Source organism: Odocoileus virginianus, chromosome 6 (assembly GCF_023699985.2).
Source record: "Odocoileus virginianus isolate 20LAN1187 ecotype Illinois chromosome 6, Ovbor_1.2, whole genome shotgun sequence".
Lineage (NCBI taxonomy): Eukaryota > Metazoa > Chordata > Mammalia > Artiodactyla > Cervidae > Odocoileus > Odocoileus virginianus.
In genome coordinates, this window is record NC_069679.1 from 83,613,868 (window position 1) to 83,619,478 (window position 5,611).

A 5,611-nucleotide genomic window follows, 5' to 3' on the forward strand; every position below is an offset into this window, starting at 1 on the left:
AACTATGACAGGAAGCTTGTAAAAGTCAAAGAGAACAGCCAAATGTAGAGCAATGTAGAAAAAGTCCAAGCGTGATAGAAAGAATATAGACTTTTTTTTTTGTTGAGAAATTAACTATATTTGTACAGGTAATATTCTATGAGAAACTATGATGGAATAATTCAACATATTTACTGGGTTATAAAATACAAGGACCAGGAGAAAATTCCATAGTTGTAATTCACAATGCTTAGTCCATTATTCTAAGCATGTTGACATTATCACATCATTTATCTTGTTATTATGATTCTAACTTACCCTCTGCAAATTATTATTACTCTTAATAATTGTTTAATTTTAATCTCACTATTTTGAAATAATGCAGAGTATTAATGTGAAAGGGAAAAAGCATTTAGAAGTCAGAGAAGGAGAAATATTAGGAGCACTGATAACCTTGAAGAAACCCACTGTTATAGGGAAAGTAAATACATGCTTCATTTTTCATAAACATTTTATTAATTATTAGAATATCTTCTGTCTTGAGCTGTGATTATAGATTATCTTAGATCTAGCCAAATGCTCTTTTCTTGTGCAAAATGTTACCCTGCTGTAAGGCTTATGAAGTTTTCCATGTTACCTATAATGAGGGATAATATCTTGCTTATTATGTAGACTTCAGCATTTGCCTCATTAAACCAGTGTCTAACCACCATAGTCATGGCTTTTCCTGGGATGTGAATGAACAGTGGGCATCAAAGGCAAGAAAATGAGCCAGAACTGAGTGTTTTTACTCAATCTACTGTATTGGATCTCCAAAACAAGTTGGAAACTGGGACTTCAATGAATTCTTCATCAAATAAATTGTAAAGTTAATAGTATTAAAATATGCATTTCTATGTATATGTATGGGTTTCCCTGGAATCAATGGTAAAGAATGCACCTGCCAATCCAGGAGATGAGTGTTCAATCCTTGGATACAAAAGATCCCCTGGAGAAGGAACTGTCAACCCACTCAAGTATTCTTGCCTGGGGAATCCCATGAACAGAGGAGCCTGGTGGACTACAGTCCATGGGGTTGCAAATGAACCAGACTCAACTTGGCATCCAAACAACAACAATGCCTCTGTACCAATTTCACACAAAGAACTATTTAAATGATCTTGTTTGCATTAATTCTGTTGGGTTTTTGCTTTCACAGCTAAAAAGAACTATATTCCAATGGATAGATACGCTTTACAACATTTCTGTGAAGGAAATTATTAATAAAATATTAATTAATAAAGAAATAAGAAAATCTTTAGAAACAAGAGGACTTTACAGACTTTGGAAGCTAAGTGTAACCAAAATATAATAAGGAACTTTGAGTGGATGAGTCCTAGAACATACCCCAGTGTTCTCTGATTCATAGCTCCAAAGGTGACCTGAGTTTCTATATTGTTTCATAGTCACTCATTTATTTGAAGAAAAGATTTTCCCAATAGACTATATAAATCTGTAAGAAATGGCACTTGCCTTTTAATCTCACCCAAAGTATCGATAAGAAGGATGGTCAGCATTCTTTCCCTAACTGTCACTTTGTGACATGAGCTTTCAAAGGCAGTAATAATGTGGAATATTATGGGATCCGCATAAATGATCTGACTTATCCCGAGGAAGGAAAGCCCCCTGCTGTTCCCAATGCTGATGTGAGGAGCACAAGCTCAGCTTGTGCTGTTTGAATACGGATCCCCTTACTCCAGCCTGGCGGGCTTCAGAGGCAGCCTGCAGGCAGGTTAACTGATGACTGAAAGGAAACCCAGCCATTTGAGGAAATCGCAAAGGCTTCCCGGAGCTAGGTTGGAAAGATGTCCCTTGTGAAGGGTTGTGCTTTATGCTTTTGCACTGTTCACAGAACTTGCAGCACAATGGAGCATGATTAATGAGGCTCTCCAAACGCCAGGCCACGCATAGGACTTTGTACTTGTCACAGCTGAGGATCAGCCCTTTATCCCCCTCATAACCTAAGAAACGCAAACCAGAAACTGATCATTTCCTAGAGGAGTGACCCCGGCTTTCATCTCCAAGCAAACCAAGGGGTTAAAGAGAAGACATTCTCATTTTCTCATAAGAATGATGCCTTAACTTAGGGAAATGCTTTTTCTCTGAGATACTCTTACATTTATCATTTTATTCTATGCTTGCAAAATGATGTAAAGCAAGTTTGCCAGAAATTATTATCACCTATGAGATGAGACATCTGGGCCTTATGAAAATTGAGTGGTTTTCCTAAATACTCAGCTAGTTGGAAACATATTTGATACCAGAACTCAGCCTGGTTCTAATCCAAATATGCTGCAACCCACTTTTAGACTTAAACACCTCCTATGAGGCATTGGCAAAGAATCTGGCCCATTAAGAAACAGTCTTAATACCTTCAAAACCTAGGCTTTTCCTAGAGCCTGAGAGTGCAAAATGTAAAAAAAAAAAAAATGTGGCTGGGAGCCATGATAAAATATTTTAAATATTTCTCATTGCATCCATTCAAGAAGTCAGTCTCAAAACCTTCAGACTTGTGTTTCTCCCTCCCTTCAAAGCTCAAACCTCATTAAATGTGTTCATCCTCACTTCCCTTCCAGCTGGGATACTGTTGTGAATGGGTGATGGATGGCCCACAGGTCCAGCAGATCTAGTCACAGTTCTAACCTCCTTCACTCTATCAACAGTTTCCTGAGGCCTGAAAAACAAGGTCTTCCTGGCTTTAAAAAAAAAAGGCCATGAGAGAACACTCAAACTCGACTTCCCCATCATCTGGTGTGGCAAACTCCTGGCTGAGAAAAATGAAGGCAGAACACCCATCAGGGCCCGTTTTCAACTGAGAGCAGCTATGTCAGCTGTCCTGAAGCTCCTCACGTGAAGATTATCAGTCTGTCCTTTGAATCCTTTTATACTATTTGGGGTAGCTTATTCTTCCTGAGCATGATCATCAGTGGTACCAAGAGAAGCATGATGACAGTTTATCCCAGTGTAATACACGTGGCGTACTCTTGTTCAATTTTCTTCTTTTTCCTTTGTGTTTCCTTTCTTTCCTTTCCTATAGCTATTCCCCCCCTCCCCTGACCCCAGGTAATCCTCCCAGTAAAATGACAGGTGTATCTATTCCAGACATTACAGTGGAAACCATGGAGAAACACTTTCAGTGGTTTGGCTTATTTATTTTCTGGTTGTGCACAGGTCTGGATCTGTCACCATTTGAGAAAAGAGAGACTCTTGATCTGAGCTACTTGATGGACAAGATGTTGTCTTTATTTTATTTTATTTTTTTTCCCCTTGGCAGCCGATACTGTGTCTGACTTTCTTCTTAACCCATCTGTCTTATGCTTTCTTGTTTTGCCAGAAAAAAGAAAAATTTGACATCTCCACAAAATGATATTTATATTGCTGCAACTGGACGGAGAGAAACAAGATCCCTGACTGATGAATCTCTGAAGGAATTTAGCTGTTAAAGAGATGCGTTAAACTAATTGGTAATTCTATTTTGAAAGATAGGTTTTTATTAATAGAAAATCATGTTTCCTTGAACCATAGTAAACAAATGCATTATGGCCTGTGTTATGAATATAGAATCTTTTGGCAGAGGAGTCTGGTAAGCAGAGAACTTAATACAAAGAAGAATATTTGTTTTTCCTTAGTGATTCATAGACATTTTTCAAATTTAGTTTTTGGTTTTTTTTTCCAGACAAGGGAGTGGAGAGGATATATCACTCAGTATTTTGTTTATTCTACTTCTGAATTTTACGGACCACATGCATAGATTTACTGATTGCAAATGACTTGCTGTTTTAAAGAAGGAAGGAGAATGAATTATTGAAGCTTGAATATTAGTTCGCTATTTCTAATACCATCATGTTCTTTATTTATCACTCGAGATAATTCAAGTCCTATTTACTGGTGATGTATGAGGATCTAACAAGAATATTTACAAGATTAAATATTCATGGATGTTGACATCAACCCTCTTAGCTTTTAAAAAATAATTTTATTGAGACATATTTGCATACCACATAATTCACTTTTTTCAAGTGTACGATTCATTGATTATTTTCAGTAAATTTACCAAGTTATGCATCTCTTAATCATGAATCAGTTGTACATTTACTGCCAATCTCCATTTCTTCTTCTTTTTTTAAATCTTAATTTAATCTAATTTACTTGGCTGCACTGCATAGCAAGTGGGATCTTAGCTCCCTGACCAGGGGTTGAACCCACGCCCCCTGCGGTGGAAGGGCAGAGTCTTAAGCACTGGACCGCCAGTGAAGTCCCCAGTTTCTCCCCCTCTCCTCCAATTTCTCTTCCTTCCGGAAACTACTAATCTGCTGTCTGCATCCATCAAATTTGCCTCTTCTCTCTATTTACTAGAAATCAAAACATGGAATAGGAGATCGCTTGAGTATGTCTTATTTTACTGAGCAAGATAGTTTTGAAGTTCACTCATGCCTTAGTATGTATCCGCACTTGGTTCTTTTTATTGCCAATTTGTGCTCTACGGCTTGGACTGCCACAGTTGGTCTATCCATTCACCAGATGATGAACACATTAGTTGTTCCCCATTTGGGGTTACTGCAAATAATGCTGCTAAGGACAGTCATGTGAAAGTATTTGTGTGAATCTATGTTTTCATTTCTCTTGTGTGGATATAACTGAGAGTGGAACTTCTGGGTCACATGGTAAATTTATGTTTAACTTTTTAAGAAACCTTCACACCAAACTGTTCTCCAAAATGGCTGTACTATTTTACATTCCCATCAGCAACGTATGAGACTTCCAAATTATCTGCTTTTCCGTCAACTGGTTATTGTGGGGTCTGGGGTTTGCCTTTTAGGTTGCACCTTGAGGAGTGTGGGATTTTCGTTCCCCAAACAAGGATGAAATCTTTGCACTGGAAGAATGGAGTTTTAACTACTGGACTGACAGTGAAGAATTGGAGTCAGGGTGGGTAGCTTTTTTTTTTTTTTTTTACTGTTATAGTGGGAGTGAAATGGTATCTCACTATGGTTATGATTTGAAATTCCTCAATGATGTTGAGGATTCTTTAGCTTTTATAAATTTACTCCTGCAATTTTAAGCCTGTCTGCTTAGGACAGATATGTGAGGAATACACTGTGTCTTTAAAGGAATCTGGCATTTAAATCATAGGGAAATTTTTAAATAATCTTTGATTTTATCCAAAGTGACAAGAAAAAAAAGTTTCCTGCTTATGAGAAAATATAACATACAGTTGGGTTGGGCTAGGGTCTAAATTCTGAACAGGCTTCTTGAGACCTAAAATATATCAATAGTACTAGGTACTTCTCTGGTTCTGTGACCTGGGACGTGGGCGGGAGGTGTGGAGTTCTCTTATAAAAATAATTAATTTAGAAATGCTGTGACAGATAAAGGATCTAGAAATGAAGGTATTCTTTATGTTGACTGTTTGACTTTCCACCAAGTCTGATCTGATAATCCTTATTCTTATATCTGTTGCACTTAATAATCCAACGCTCTAACATGTATAAAGCACTGAAGTGAAAGGGAAAAGAAATCCCACTATACAAATGTGAAAATACATCCGAATCCCTATAATAAAAATTAATACATTATCCAAGAACAGAAGAAT